Source organism: Nannospalax galili, unplaced genomic scaffold, assembly GCF_000622305.1.
Source record: "Nannospalax galili isolate Female #2095 unplaced genomic scaffold, S.galili_v1.0 scaffold279, whole genome shotgun sequence".
Taxonomy (NCBI): domain Eukaryota; kingdom Metazoa; phylum Chordata; class Mammalia; order Rodentia; family Spalacidae; genus Nannospalax; species Nannospalax galili.
The window spans coordinates 3,327,279-3,343,751 of NW_008343971.1; the positions used below are offsets into that span (position 1 = coordinate 3,327,279).

Here is a 16,473-nt window from a genome sequence, read left to right on the forward strand (position 1 = left end):
TAGGAGGGGTGTCCTGTCCACCAGGGCGGATGGGAGGGCAGGAGGCAGGCCCTGAGGTTGAGGTGGGAGTAGGAGTGGATGTAGGAGAGATAAATGGATTCTTGGTAGTAGAGGGTGAAATAGGGGAGAGCAGAGGGTGTTTGTCGAGAAGCTGCTTGAGAGAGAGAAACTTTGAGGCTGGACTGTGTTCGAGCAGGGCTAGAGCTGTCAGCGAGGGAAGGAGTGTATGGCTTGGGGCAGCAGGGCAGAGAAGGGGAAGACCAGGATGAGGGGGTTTGAGGCGGAAAAGTGGGGTGAGCTGGGTCGGGTTCAGGGAGTGGAGGCAAAGGGGGATGTAGTGAAGGTTGAGCAGGAGGAGGAGCCAGCTGTGCATCAGGTTGAAGGGGAGGAGGTTGAGGTTGGGTCCTAACTGGGGGACATTCGTCCCTTAGGTTGGGATCAAAGGCTGAAGTAGAGGAGTATGGAGGGGGAGCAGAGGGCTCCAGGGGGGTAGGGATAGACAGGTTGAGATCATGTGGAATAGTTTTGGCGAGGAGGACTTGATGTGGGAAACAAGAAGTGTAGAGGGAGGGGTCAGCTTGAAGATCAAAGAAGGCTTGGCCATAGGGGAGCCCTGACTTTTTGCCGCTACACTGGCAGAAACTATCCAAATCTCTTAAAATGTTGAAGTCTAAGGTTCCTGCATCCAGCCAAACAGAGTCATTGTCTAGCTTGTATTGTGGCCAGGCAGTGGTGCACAGAAACTTTAAGCATTTTGTCCTGATTGTGTCTGAAAGCCCTAATTGCTTTAGGGACTTGAGAAGGCAAGCAAGAGGTGTGAGATCTTTGGGTTTAGACTGAGAGGTTCCCATAGTGGCAGAAGAGGTGGACAGTGATGAGCGAACAGAGGAGGAACTGAGCAAGTAGGTAGAAGGAGACGATGAGGATCTTCTCACCGTGAGGAGTGGAGTCTGAGATGGTGGTTAGGATTCCAGGCAGAAAAGCGAGAGACACAAGGAAAAGAAGGGCAGGAGGGAGGTAGAGGATCAGAGACAGAGGCCACAGGTTGTACCAGGCGAGAGGGTGTGGGACCGATCATCAAGAAAGGTGTCCCTTACTGACGAAGGCCTGAAACGTGTTCCCTATCCCTGGAGGCAGCGTCTTGCAATCACCAGGGAGGAAAAAGAGAGAGCTCCTGCCCTGGACAGGAAGGTAAGTGTATTCTCATCCCTGGAAACGGCGTCCCATAACCAGAGAAGGAAGGAGCTTTCTGACACAGGACTCAAACAGAAAGCCCCAGAGGGAGAGTGTGGCACGGCCAGGTGATGGAGTAAGAGATTGAACACGGGGTGTAGAGGGTGAGAGGAGAGGGAGAGGGAGAGGGAGAGGGAGAGGGAGAGAGACAGAGAGACAGAGAGAGAGAGCCTGGTGGAGTTCAAAAGAGGGCATCGATTCCCCTGGAATTACAGATGGTTGTTAGCCACCATGTGGGTGCAGAGAGAGAGAGAGAGAGAGACCAAGTGGAAGCTGAGGGAAGAGGAGTTTGAGAAGGGTGGGGGCGCGGAAGAAGAGCGTGGAAAAGAGATCTCCGAATTACAGAGCGCAAGAAAACTAAAGTAAAGGAGAGGCGTGGGTAGCAGAGAGAGAGAGAGCGAGAGAGGAGAGAGAGAGAGGAGAGAGGGAGAGAGAGGAGAGAGAGGAGAGAGAGGAAAGAGAGGAGAGAGAGGAGAGAGAGCAAGAGAGAGGAGAGAGCGAGAGAGAGGAGAGAGAGAGCGAGAGAGAGAAGAAAAGGAGGAGAGTGGAAACTTCCAGAGTCCTCCTTCTCCCATTTTACCTATTCTTAGGATCAGCCTTTGGACATGCCTCAGGTCAAGCCTTTGTGGGGTTGGCCTTCTCTTGGAGTTCCAGAGAGTCTAAGTAGAAGAAGGAAGAGAGAGAGAGACTCTGATCTATGGAGCCAAAGTTCAAAAGGTTTACACAGAACACTAATATGACCTCAAGACAAGAGACCTGCACCCCCTTGCATAGGTGGCAGGCTGCTAAGGTCTCTGGGACCCCTGGTCACAACAGGCAGCTGAAAAACCTTTCAGCAGGCTGGGAGAGGTCTGTGCTCCTTTAGGAGAACTAGTCACCGGGACTGGAAGACACTAAGAGAAAGGATTTGAGAGCGACGGAGCAGCAGGTCTACCCCTCAGGTGGACTTAGGCAGACACAGTAAACGTGCCTGACACTCAACGGTCGCGGAGACCAGTGCTGCCTAGTGGCCTTGAGTTTGGTCCAGGAGTGACCTCCGAGTCAAGCCAAAAGTAAGACAACAGAGAGGTTGAGAAGGGAGGAGAGAGAGAGAGAAGAGAGGATGTACCTCAAAGCCGAATCAGTGGTGTGCATGGGGGGCCAGTAGCAGTGGCTGGGTCCGGTGGAATCCTTCACGGGCAACCTCCCAATGGCAGCGTCCCGGGTTTTGGCACTATACAATAGGTAAATCGGGAAGGAATCACTGTTCAGAAGGACTCCAGCAAAAGCAAAGTTTATTGGGAAGTGGCCAGGGGTGGCTCTCAACTCTGGGATTGAGGAAAGACCAGTTTTCAGGCTGCTAGCTGGAGGTTTTTTATAGGGCGGTGGGGGTAGGGAATTTGGAAGGCAGGAAAATGTTTCTTTTTTTAGGTCATGAGATTAAGGGGGGGTCTATTTATCTTCTAAACTTATCTGTGGGGACCAGACTATGTTGAAACTGACTCAACTCCTGTTTTTGAGAGGCCCCCAGGGCCTGTCTTGTGACAGTGACTGGGGGAGGGTCGCTGCAGACCTGGACTCTAATACTAATAATTCCACTCTTTTTCCTAGGTCTAAAATAGCAGATTTAGGGGTATTTCCTACTTCAGATCTGATATGGAAAGAGCTTGAAGTCATGATCCTTAAGCTGGGGATATAGCTCCATTAGTATGTGCTTGCCTAGCGTGCACAAAGCTCTCAGTTAGATCCCTAGCACCACATAAAACCACGCTTGGTGGTGTGTGGCTATAATCACAGCATTTGGGGGGTAGAAGCCGGAAGATCAGGAGTTCAAAATCATCTTTGGCTACATAGCTACTTTGAGACCAGCCTGGGCTACATGAGACTTTGACCAAACAAACAAACAAACAAAATCAAAAAAGTCATCACTCCCATCTTATAACAAGAAAAAAGGCTGAGCAAACCAACCAACCAACCAACAAAAAACCCCAACTAGTTTACATAGATTTAAAAAAAAAAAAGTGTGTTCTCAGGGCACTCCACCACCTCCAACTTTGGAGAGATAGACAAACCAGGGCATCAGCTCAAAACAGGAGCAGAAGCTGCTGGAACCATAAACTTACACATCATGGCTGGTTTTCAACAGAGTTTACAAGACTTGCGGGAACAATAGTGTGGAGACAAAGTAAGCATCTGAGCCAGACACAGATTTGTCACAGATTTTTGGAATTACCAGACAGGGTATTTAAATAAAACTAAGATTAATATGAGAAAGGATCTTTTGTAGTCATGGTCCTCCAGAGGAAAAGAACCAGTAATATTTATTTATTCTGAGGAATTGGCTCATTCAGTTATGAAGGCTAAGCCCTACCATCTGCTGTCTGCAAACTGAAGACCCAGAAAGCCAGGGATGAATTCAGTCCAAGTCTGAGGGCTTCATTACCAGGGTGCAGATAATGCCCACAAACAGAAGATAGAAAAGATGGCTATGTCAAGCACCGAGGCAAGAAAAGGGGGTGGATGCCTTCTTCTTTGTTCTATTCAGGGCCTTAGCCTATTAGATGGCACACTGGAGAGGCAATCTACCTTACTGCTCCAAATGCTGAACTCATGTAGAAATACACAGAAATAATGTTTTGTTTTGAGACAGGGTCTCATGTAGCCAAGAATGATCTTGAACTTACAATGTAGCCAAATTTCTGGTCTTCCTGCCTCCACCTCCTGAGTGCTGAGATTTCAGGTATGTGCATTGTGCCCAATTTATGTAGTGTTAAGGATTGAACTCAGGGCATTGTGCATGCTGGACAGGCACTCTACCAAGTCCCAGGATAATGTAAGCATCTTGTGACCCATTCAAGTTGACTCCTGAAATTAATCAGGAGTACAATGGGAAAACACATATAAGACAAAGGAGAAATATAAGTAGAGGGTTGGAAATGCTAATACAGAGTCAAAAAGAAAAGACAGAAGTTTAAAACACCAGAACATAAATGAAGACTGTTTTTGATGGGCTCATCGATGAACTTGACATGGCTAAGGAAAGAATCAGTGAATGTGAATATGTATCAGTAAAAACTTCCTAAAATGAAACGCAGAGAGAAAAATGAATGAGGGTTTAAAAAAGAAACAGGATACCTGGGAATTGTAGTACAGTTACAAAACGTGTAAACTACATCAATGGAGCAAAAAAGAGAACAACAGAAATATTTGAGCTAATAATGGTAATTATGATTGAAAATTCTCAAAAAATTGACAGACACAAAATCATAGATCCAGGAAGCTCAGGTGACATTAAGTAGAATCATCATCATCATCATCATCATCATCATCAGCAGCAGCAGCAGCAGCAGCAACACCAGCTGCAATTCTATCCCTAGGCCTATCATATGCAAATTACAGAAAACCTAAGACAAACAGAAAGTCTTGAAAAAAGCTAGAGGTCAGATAGCGGTCAAGGAGTACAGCAGAAACACCTTATCTCCAGAAGAAATACATAAGAATTACATCAGACTTCTCACCAGAAACCAGGTGTATCAGTCAGTCAGGGTTCTCTATATAGGACAGAAGTGGAAGAATGAAGACCTAGTAAAAGAATTCATTAATCAGCTTACTTTGATGTTATTCCAATAGTTGAATCACACCTGAGAGGCTGAGAACCTGGTAGTTGTTGGGTTCTTGAGACTGGGTAGGGGTCTCAGCAGCTGGAGTAGTCCCACAGTGACTGTCTCATACTAGAGAGGCCAAGAACCCAGTAGTTACTTGGTCCAGATGGCTGGATGTCTCAGCAATTCCAATCTGGTGCTGAAGGCCTGAAGGATTCTTGGAGTCCTAGTCTTCATTCAATATTGTAACCTGTAAAGGTTGGTTCTAATGTTGGCAAAGGAATGTCACATACATCAACAAGACAGATAAGCTTACCAGCAAGAGTGAAGACAAGCAAGCAAAAAATCAAAAGTTTCCTTCTTCCATGTCCTCTTATCTGGGCTACCACCAAAAGGTACTGCTTACATTTAGGGTGGGTCTTCTGACTTCAGATAATCTGATCAATAAGATCCTTTGCAGGAGTACCCAGCGGCTTGTATTTTAGTCGATTTCAGATCCAGTCAAGTTAACAACCAAGGTTAGGCATCTCACCAAAACAAAATAAAATTCAGCAGAGAAAACACCAAACCTTGCAGCTCCAATGTCTAACATCTGGAGCTTGGGATGTAATCTGGGCTCTACAGAGCTTGGGGAGCAAAGTCCCTTGAGGAATGCCTAGTCTTTTAATGTCCCATAACTTAAACATGATAATATACATTTACAACACTTAGCCGCTAATATCTCAATTGATGTTACATTACATGATAAAGAAATAGAGGGAAGAAAACATAAATATCTACTTAATATATTCACAAGCATTCTTTTTTATATTTTATTTTTTATTTTTATTTTATGTGTATGTGTGTATTGCCTGCATGTATGTAACATAGTACACCCACGTTGTGTAATGTCCTTGGAAGTCAGAAGAGGCTGTTGGATCCCCTGGAACTGGAGTTAAGGACAGTTGTTAGCTGCTATGTGGGTGCTGGTATTCGAACCCGGGTCTTCTGCAAGAACAACCAGTGTTTGTAACTGCTGAGCCATCTCTCCAGTCTCTCACAAGCATTCTTAACAATAGGAAAAAAACATTTGTGTCAGTTATAATCCTACTTCCACAACTGGTCATGTGGCCTTAGATGGTATTTATAACTACCTTCTTCTCTTACACTTCAGCAAGCACTTCAGCAGGAAGCATTCTTCACCTGGAGGGGCGATCTTCATTTCTGAAGGGTCTGAGCCATTTATTACCCTGCCTGAACTGTGTTGTTGCAGTTTCCCCTACACTTTAATCACAGGATGTGGAAACACCAAGATACACTCTAAGGGTTCTCCTGCACTCCAGACTTGTTCTTCCTTGCTTCCACTGGAGAAGCAGTTCAGCCTCCCTGCCCCCAACCACCGGGTAGTCTGGATTAATCATCCCTCCTAACACTGTTACTCCTTTCTAGCCAATTGACTCAAAGGCATCAGAAACCCAAAGTGACCAAGAGGGAGTCTTAGCTTCCAGTTCAATGGAATGTTTGTTGTGCCCTCTGATAGAAGCATTCCTTCCTCTGGAACCAAAATGTCTAGGCCTGAGGAGTACAGGTCATTGGAATAGCAAGCAAAAATTTTCCTAGTGGGTCACAAGGGGTGATAGTGAGAGGCACCATTCCCATTTCTACTTGTTTATTCCTGGACCTGTGAGTCCTGGTTATAGGAGAAACAGTATTATATATTGAAATGCTGATTCAGAGCATATACAGGCATTTGGAGAAGCCTGCCCCAACCCTTTAGGCTACTACCACACGACTGGCACTTTAAAAAGTCCTTCTATTGTTCTCTCTATTTCAGTAGCTTCAGAAGGGTGGGGACATGGGAAAACCAGTGAATTCTATGAGCATAAGCCCACTGCTGCACTTTCTTGGCTGTGAAGTGGAATCCTTCATCAGAAGTGCTGCTGTATGGACTACTGTGATGGTGGATAAGGTGTTCTGTAAGTTCCTGGATGGTAGTTTTGGCAGAAGCTTTATGTGCAGGAAAGGCAAATCCATAACCAGAATAAGTGTTATTCCATAAGGACAAAATGCTGTCTCCTCCAAGATGGAAGTGGTCCAATGTAATCAACCTGCCACCAACCCTGGGGAATAGTGCCATACCAGGAGCTCAGTGTTGGTCTCTGCTGCTGACTGGTTTGTCATTTAGCAGCAGCCATAGCCATGTCAGTCTTGGGAAATGATGACAGAGATGGATGGAGAAAGAGACTGACTTTCCACAAAATGGGTCATCATATCTACTTGATTACTAGACTCCTCCTATGCTGAAATAATATTTTGATATACATTGACATGTAACACAAATATCTTCATGTCATTTGTCCACGGAGAGATCTATCCACATACTCCTTCCTCAAATGTTTTTCTCACCAATTTTCTAATCATGCTCCTTCCAATCAAAATGTATAACCATGTGCACTGCCCAAAGTTCTGCCCACTGGGAAGATTTTCCTTCACCAGTGTCCTTCATGGTTGTCCCAGAAAAGGGCTGTAATGCTGCAGCTGTCCACTTCTGGCTGGTGCTTGCATAGTCTGCAGAACCATCTGTAACCCAGGCCCTCCTACTCTTGTCTTCCTCAGTCATACGGCCATAGGTAGGTGCTTGGGGCTAGAAGGCTTTATAACAGAAGTAGGAGCCACAGGGATTTGAGCAAGTTCTTCGTGTAATTTGCTTGTACCCTCAGGATGGGCTCAGGTCTGATCAGGTATATACCATTCCATTTGATGAGTGGATTGCTACTGTCCAACTTTATGGCTTGATGGGTCAGATAATATCCAGCTCATAATAGGCAGCTCAGGTCCCATAGCAACTTGGTGGCCCATTATGAAATGCCTAGTAGCAGGTCAAGAGCTGTCTCTCAAAGGGAGAATAGTTGTCTGCAGAAGATGGGAGACCTTTACTCCAAAATCCCAAAGGCCTCTGCTATGATCATCTGTGGCCTTTGGCAAACAGCTTCCCTATCTGCCATTTACACTTCCAGTGTCGAGTCTGATGGACTGTATGACCCAAATGGCAGAGCAGCCTGGACTTGTTGAAGAACCGTCTCCTGTTCCAGTCTCCCACTCAATAGAAGAAGCCTTCTGAGTCACTTGGTATATGAGCTGGAGTAACACATGTAGGTGAGGCATGTGCTGCCTCCAAAGTCCAGATAGTTCCACTAAACACTGTACTTCTTTCTTGGGGTAGGGCAGGTGCAACAACTTATCTTTTGCCTTGGACCTATATCTATGTACATGTACATTCCCCACATCACTGGACTCCTAGAAATTTCACTGAGGTAGAAGGTCCTTGAATTTTGGTAGAATTTTCCAGCCTCTGATGGGCATATGCTTTATCAACAAGTCCAAAGTGGTTGCTACCTCCCATTTACTTGGTCCAATCGACATAATGCCATCATATAGTGGACCAGAGTAATGCATGTGGAAGAGATCGACATCCAAGGTCTTTTTGAACTAAGTTATGACATAGGGATAGAGGATTAATATACTCTTGAGATAGAAGTGTAAAACTGAAAACAAATTGCTTCCAGTGATTCTTATGGACAGTTATACAGAAAAAAACATTTGCTAAATTAATAGCTGCATACCAGGTACCAGGAGATGTGCTAATCTGCTCAAGTAAAGAAACCACATCTGACACAGCAGCTGTAATAGGAGCACAACTTGATTGAGTTGCAATAATCAACTGTCATCTTCCATGATCCATATGTCTTTTTTCACAGGCCAAATAGGAGAGCTAAAGGGAGATGTAGTTGGAGCCACCACTCCTGCATCTTTCAAGTCCTTGGTAGCACTAATTTCTGTAATTCCTCCGGGATGTGATATTGTCTTGGGGGTCACTATTTTCCCTGGTAGAGGTATCTCCAATGGTTTCCATTTAGACTTTCCAATCATAATCATTCTTTAGGTCAGGGAACCAGTGTGGGGACTCTGCCAACTTCTAAGTATATCTATCCCAATTATACATTCTAGGAAAAATAACCACACACAGGATGAGTTTGGGGACCCACTGGCAGTCCACAATGCTTTGTGGGGTCTCCCAGAATCAATGACAATTCAGAACCAGAATCCAATATTCCCCCAAAGTCTGGTTGTTCTCCAGTGTACAGTTACCATAGCAATAGGCTGTAGGTCCCTCTGGGGAAGGATGGGAGAAAGGATAATGGTAAAACTCTTGGTATTGCAACATTGGCCTTCTTCAAGGAACCTGGACCATTCCAGAGGTTTTGGATATGTAAATTGGCTCAAGTCTGGAAATTGGCTGATGGTCCATGATTCCCTGATCTACAATCCAAAATAGCCTTTCTTTCATTTGTTCTACAGTTTTTTACTTATACAGATTAAACAAAAACCTAGTAGGTTCTCTATGTATTTGGTCCTTGGAAACAATATGATTGATTAGCTAGCACCAAAGGTCCCATGTGAGTCATGCCATTGTCTTATCTGTGCTGCTCATTACAGGAACTACAACCACCTTGACTTTGGCAATTCAGTGCTACCACCTGGGCCCTGCACTCTGTGGTCCAATTAAACCCATCACACTTAATTCATCCAGTTGAGCAGCAGTGTTTTGTGCCCTAAGGTCTGACACAAGAAAAGCAAAGACAAAGCTCTCCAAATGTGCTGGTGCTCTCTCACCATATTGCACCTTATAGTACTAGTGAAGGGCGTGTCTTCTGGGCCCTCCCATTGTGGAGGATTAGGTTTTACACAGCAAATCCACTTGAGCTTTCCAATTTCCCCGAGCCTTAAAATCCCTTCATCAACACTAAGCTAAGGAATATCAGGCATCTCCAGCTCCTTCTCAGTAGATCATCTTTTGACAAATACTTCAGCTAACTGATCAAACTCTTGGTACCTTTTTTAACTGTGCAAGCTTCAATACTAAATCCAAAATCTCTACCCAATTGCCCATATTGGGAAATTCAGCCTGATGCAGTGTTAATGTTCCTTCCACCATTTGCCACACCCTTAAAGTCCATTCCCACACATAATCCCCAGAGGTCTGCTTGAATGAATTGTAAAAACTCGTCCTTTAGGGGTGTAGGCCACACTCTCCTGGACTGCACTTTCTACCTCACCTCTAGGGACCTGCAGCTTTTCCTCTAGCAATAGGTCTAGATTCAATGATAGGTGGTCCCTGAGGGATATCAGCATTGTCTTCTCTGACATCTTCAGGGAAAGCCATTTGCTGCTCTACTGAGGATGAAGGATTCATTCTCTCAAGCAAGGAGAGAGAGAAATGCTGCAGGGGGTGGGGGTGGGAATGCAAGGGTGGGGAGACTACTTCCTCAAGCTGAGTGAGCCACCAGAATCTGAGAATTCAATACTCTCCAACTCCTTAGGGTCTTCCCACACTATCTCCTTCTCAATTCACAGAATCCCATTCTTTTCCAATTAGTGTCCTCACTTTAACTGCTGATAACCTTTGAGGTTGGGATTAAATTTACCCTCAGCTAATTTTATGAAGGCTTGGGTTTGAATTTCTGTCACTTGAATTCTACGACTGCTGGAGAGAAGATTCTCTTTCAGGACACTCTTAGAAACCTTTAGATTGTTTATGAGCATCTGAAGCTGGTCAATTTTGTCACTGAGTTCAATTTTTAATTTTGTTAATTTGTCTAAAGATGCCAAAAGGAACCAGCCAGCATCATTATTTGCCTTGTTTTTCCACAAATGGTCAAAAGTCTTATATACAGAGTCATTAAATGCCTTGTTCCTCACAAGAGATGAATAGGAGAAGCAAATGCATTTATCTCACAGAGTTCTTTAAGTAGTTCAAACTGTGGACTCCCAGTGCTCTCTGTGCTACCAGGGGGGTCTTTGCAACTCTACGTTTCATTGAGTTGGAGAGCCTGTTCCAGATACCACCAAGCCCACTAAAGAATTTCATCCTTACAATTCTGTTTTTCCAGAACCACGCCCAGTACCAGTTTGTATAGCAGTTGGGGTTCCCCAACTGAGAAGCTGAGAACCTGGTAGCTGCTGGGTCCTTGAGGCTAGGTGGTGTCTCAGCAACCAGAGTAATCCCACAGTGGCGGTCTCACACGGGCTGGGACCCAGTAGTTGCTCTGTCCATGGGACTGGGTACCTCAGCAGTCCCAATCTAACAGCAATAACGTGGAGGGTATCTGAAGAGCCACTGGTCTTTAGCCAATGATAGAAGCCTGGAAACACTGGTTCCAATATCGGCAAAGGAATCAGCAAGAGCAACACGATAAATCAACCAGATGGCAAGAGGGAAGGCCAAATAAGCAAAAGGCAAATAATTTTCTTCTGCCATGCCCTTTTTTATGTGGGCCACTACCAGTAGGTGCCACCCACATTTGAGGTGAGTCTTCCCATATCAGTTAAGGCAATCAGGACAATTCTTCAGTTGAGGCTTCCTACTCTGGTGAGTCTAATTTGTGGCAAGTTGACTGACATTAAAACCAACCATCACAGCAAACAAGATGAAAGTGAAGTAAAAGTGTTAAAATCATTGAAAGAAAAAACAAACACTAGAATTCTTCAAAAAATATTTTATGAGTGTATTGCCTGCATGTAGGTAAGTGCACTTGTGTCATGCAATGCCCATGGAAGTCAGAAGAGGCCTTTGGATTCCCCTGGAACTGGAGTTACAGATTTTTCATTGAATTTTTGTGTATTTCATATAGAATTTCCTAATCAACTTTATACCCCCTTCCCCACTGGCACCTGCCCATAGCTCCCACCCCCGACTTGAATTCATGCTGTCATTTGTATTAAGGCCTATCATGTCAACTTAATGTCCCCAAACATCCCTCAGTGCATGTTCATCCTGAGGTCTAGTCAGCCTATCTAGAGGCTCTCCCTTTAAGAAGATTGGCTCTTCCTCACTCAGCAGTAACCAGATACCAATAATTCTTTGACTAAGATTGGGGCCTGCTGTCCATTTTCCCAGTTCTATGCTGGGTTTTTGTCTGCTTAAGTTTACATGGGTTTTGTGCATGCTGACACCATTGCAGTCAGTGCTCTTAACCACTGAGCCATCTCTCCAGCCACTCCTCCCTATTTTTTTTTACATTCATTTCTTTGGTGTACACACATGCACATAGTGAGGTACACACACACACACACACACACACACACACACACTTCACAGTACATGTATGGAGGTCAGAGGACAACCTGCAGGAGTTAGTTCTCTCTTTCCACCATGTGAGCTCCAGGGATGAAACTCAGGTCATCAGTCTTGGTGGCAAGCACCTCTACACATGGAGCCATCTTGCTGGCCCACTAGAATTCTTTATCCTCTGAAATTATTCTTCAAAAGTGAGGAAGAAATAGGATTTTCTTAGTGAGGAGACTTGTGGCCAGTACACCTTCCTTGCAAGAAATTAAAAGGAAAAATTTCCAAAGAAAAGAATTTTTTCAGGGCAGAAATCAGAATTTAAATAAAGGAAGGAAAAGTACAAGAGAAGGAAAAATGGTTAAAATACTCCTTTTTTAAAAAAGTATATTTTATTTATTATTTTTATGTATATGCATGTATTGCCTGCATGTAGGTAGGTAAGTGCACCCATGTTTCGCAGTGCCTGCGGAGGACAGAAGAGGCTGTCGGACCCCCTGGAACTGGAGTTATGGGACAGTTGTTAGCTGCCATGTGGGTGCTGGGATTGGAACCTGGGTCTTCTGCAAGAACAGTCAGTGTTCTTAACTGCTGAGCCACCTCTCCAGCTCCCCCAAATACTTCTTATTCTTAACTTAATAGGTTACTCTATTTTATATAACATCACCAACACATTGAGTAATTGTGGCTTATGGATATGAAAGACAGAATAAGAGAGAAAAATCGAGATTCGCTGTAAAATGTATATTGAACATTCCATAGCAAATAGCAAAACAATTGAAAGAAGTGTAACTGCTATGCTAAGAGAGGAGAGAAATAAGGAACTATAGAACGTGCTCAGTTAAAACCAGACAAGGGGGTCGGAGGGCGGTGGGCCAGCGGACCGGCAGAGGGCGGCGGGGCGGCACGCAGGGGGCTTGGTGGGTGTGGGTGCGGCAGCTTGGCGCTGGCTGCTGTACGGAGGCCACGGCGGGCGGGCCGTGTGGTCCTCACTCTCCTGTCCTGGCCTACGGCCCGCCAGGGTCCCGAGCCCACCGCCCCAGCACCCCTCGCTCCGCGTCTGCCCCACCGCCGGCTCGGACCTCAGCGCGCACTTGTGGGCACATTACCAGGACGTGTGGAGGCTGGTGCGCGATTTTCTGCCCCCTGAGGTCTGCAGCCTCCTGAACCCAGCAGCCATCTACGCCAACAACGAGATCAACTTGCGTGCTGTTGAGGTCTATGGCTTTGACTGTGACTACGCACTGGCCCAGTACGCAGATGCACTGCACCCGGAGAGCTTCTGTGCTGCCGGGGACATTCTGATTGAGCACTACAAGTACGCCGAGGGAATTCGGAAGTATGACCATGACCCCAGCTTTGCCATCAGTGGCCTCCACTATGACATTCAGAAGAGCCTTCTGATGAAAATTGATGCCTTCCATTATGTGCAACTGGGGACAACCTACAGGGGCCTCCAGACTGTGCCAGATGATGAGGTGATTGACCTATATGGTGGCACCCAGCACATCCCACTGTACCAGATGAGTGGCTTCTATGGCAAGGGCCCTTCTATCAAGCAGTTCATGGACATCTTCTCACTGCCAGAGATGGCACTGTTGTCCTGTGTGGTGGACTATTTTCTGGGCCAGGCCTAGAATTTGACCAAGCACACTTCTACAAGGACGTGAGGGATGCCATCCGGAATGTGCACGTGGGTCTCGTGTACCAGTGGATTGAGCAAGACATGGAGAAGTACGTCCTGAAAGGGGATGAAACTTTTGCAGTCCTGAGCCGCCTGGTAGCCCGTGGGAAACAGCTGTTCCTCATCACCAACAGTCCTTTCAGCTTTGTGGACAAAGGCATGCGGGTTCTGATTGGCGCCAACTCTTTGATTGTTCAGGCAGACAAGCCGATAAGAAGGGTTCCCTCCATTGGGACAGTATCACCCGCCTGGAAAAGGGCAAAATCTATCCGCAGGGAAACCTGTTTGACTTCCTTCGTCTGACAGAGTGGCGAGGGCCAAGAGTTCTCTACTTTGGCGACCATCTCTACAGCGACCTAGTGGATCTCATGCTGCGGCATGGCTGGCACACAGGTGCCATCATCCCTGAGTTGGAGCGGGAGATCCGCATCAACGGAGCAGTATATGCACTCCCTGACCTGGCAGCAGGTGGTCACAGGGCTGCTAGAATGCACGCAGACTTAGGACGGAAAGTCATGAAAGAGCTAAGATGAATCACTAAGGCCGGGTTCACTGCTCAGCTTGGGAGCATCTTCCGCCTTCCACATACCTACTTCTCAAGGCGCCTTGTGCGCTTCTCCGACCTCTATGTGGCCTCCTCAGCTGTTTGCTCAACTACGGAATGGATTTCACTTTCTACCCACGCCGCACACCCCTGCAGCATGAAGCGCCCCTCTGGATGGACCAGCTCTGCACTGGCTGCATGAAGACACCCTTTTTTGGTGACATGGCCCACATCCGCTGAGGGCATTTTTACTGTCCAGGACAGATCATCAGTCCTTCCAGCCCTGGCCACCCTGACAAGCAATAGAAGTGGTCTCTGTAAGAGAAAAAAAGCAGTCAAGGGAAGAGCAGGGGAGACATAGGCAAACTCCCCCAGTGTAAAATTTGAGCACTGACTTTAATTCAGAAGATAGTAGAATCTGAAATCCGTTTGACTCTTAACCATGACGTTAGGAAAACCAAGGTTCAGAAGTTCAAGGATAGCCTCAGCTACATAGTACTGAGTTCAGGCCACCCTGGGCTACATATCATGTGTCAAAAATTAAATACTATGGGCCTAGAGAGATGGCTCAGTGGTTAAGAGTACTTACTGCTCTTGCAAAGGACCCAAGTTTGGCTCTCAGCACCCATATAGTAGCACATAACTGTCAGTTCCAATGCTCTCTTCTGGGCTCTGAGGATTCCTGCATGCATGTGGTGCATATAGACTCACTCAGGCACACACATAACCACAAAAATAAAGAGGCCAAGGGTGGTGGCGCCTGCCTTTAGTTCCAGCACTTGGGAGGCAGAGGCAGGCAGTTCTCTGTGAGTTCCAGGCAAGCCTGGTCTCCACAGTGAGTTCCAGGCCAGCTGGGACTGTAGGGAGACCCTGTCTCAAAAGGACAATAAATAAATAAATAAATAAATAAATAAATAAATAAATAAATAAATGAAATCTTTAAACAGAAGGAAGATTTTTAACAAATTTATTTATTTATTCTTATTTTTATGTGTATGAGTGTTATGCCTGCATGTGTGTAAGTGCACCTGTGTTGTGCAGTGTCTGCGGAGGTCAGAAGAGGATGTCAGATCCCTTGAAACTGGAGTTAGAGATGGTTGTTAGCTGCCATGTGGGTGCTGGAATTCAAACTGGTATCTTCTGCAAGAACAGCCAGTGCCCTTAACCACTGAGCCATCTCTCCAGCCCTTAGAATACAGATTAAAAAATTTTTTTGTTTGTATTTTATGTGTTTGAGTGTCTTGCTTGAATCTAAGTGCACCACATACATACAGTGCCCACAGGGGATCCCTTGGAACTGGAGTTACAGTTGTTAGCCACCATGTGGGTGCTGGAAACTGAACCTGGGTCCTCTGCAAGAGCAGCCAATGCTCTTAACTACTGAGCCATCTCTCTCTTCAGCCCCACTTCTGGTTTTTTTTTTTTTTTTTTTGGTACAGAAGGAGAGAAGTAAAAGATATTGGTCACTTGGAATAATCTTATTTATTGAAGTTTTAGGAATTTATCTGCATGTTTCTTTCTCCACCATTGCTGTGTAACTAAAACAATGAAACCAAACAGAGGCTTATGGATGTTGCCTAACTACTTTAGAAAATAAAATGGAGAATTTTCAAAATTGTGAAAAAACTTTAAATGAAAAATTCCCAGGCTGTGCAAACAAAGGAGAGCCCAAGGACTTTTTGAAAAATTCTTATGAAAGAAAACACAAGTTTATATTGCTAAGCGGGTATATCTGAACACAACATCTTAACTGTAATTTGAGTCTGTGGATTGATGGGATGGATAATTGTGGGTTGATGTGATGCCTCTACAACAAAACCTTTTTTTTCCCTTCAAGAGTTCTTTTTCCCCCTGGTGTTGCCAGAAAACACCCTAGTGTGATTATTGTTCTGATATTTTGAGAAATTAGTGTTAGATATATTAGTAAAATTGCTGGCTGTGCTGTATGAAACAATGCCACAATTTTAATCTAGCAGGCATGTTTTGTTTTTACAATCTAAGCATTTCCATATTTGATGATCTTTTTTGGTTCTTCAAAATGAATTCAAAATTTTGTTTCCTTTGAATATCATTTGAAAATTTTTATAGACTATGTAAAAAAGATCCTCTTGGTAAATATTTCTAGTTGTTAACATTATTCACTTTAAAAATCTCCTTTATGACATGAAATTTGGAGGGAGACATGTTTTAAGGATCCCAAGAGAAACTGAATGAGGAAGTGGGGGTATATATGATCAAAATGTATTCGTCTATGAAATTATCAAGAATAAAAATAATGCTCAAAGAAAAAAAATCAGGTTACTGTAGGAGCATGGGCTTATATCTG

General features: G+C 45.0%; 1 pseudogene; it reads left to right on the plus strand.

Annotated features, from left to right (window-relative positions):
• Window positions 1–265: 265 nt before the first annotated feature.
• LOC103739818 lies at window positions 266–14,387 on the plus strand (annotated as a pseudogene).
• Window positions 14,388–16,473: the final 2,086 nt, after the last annotated feature.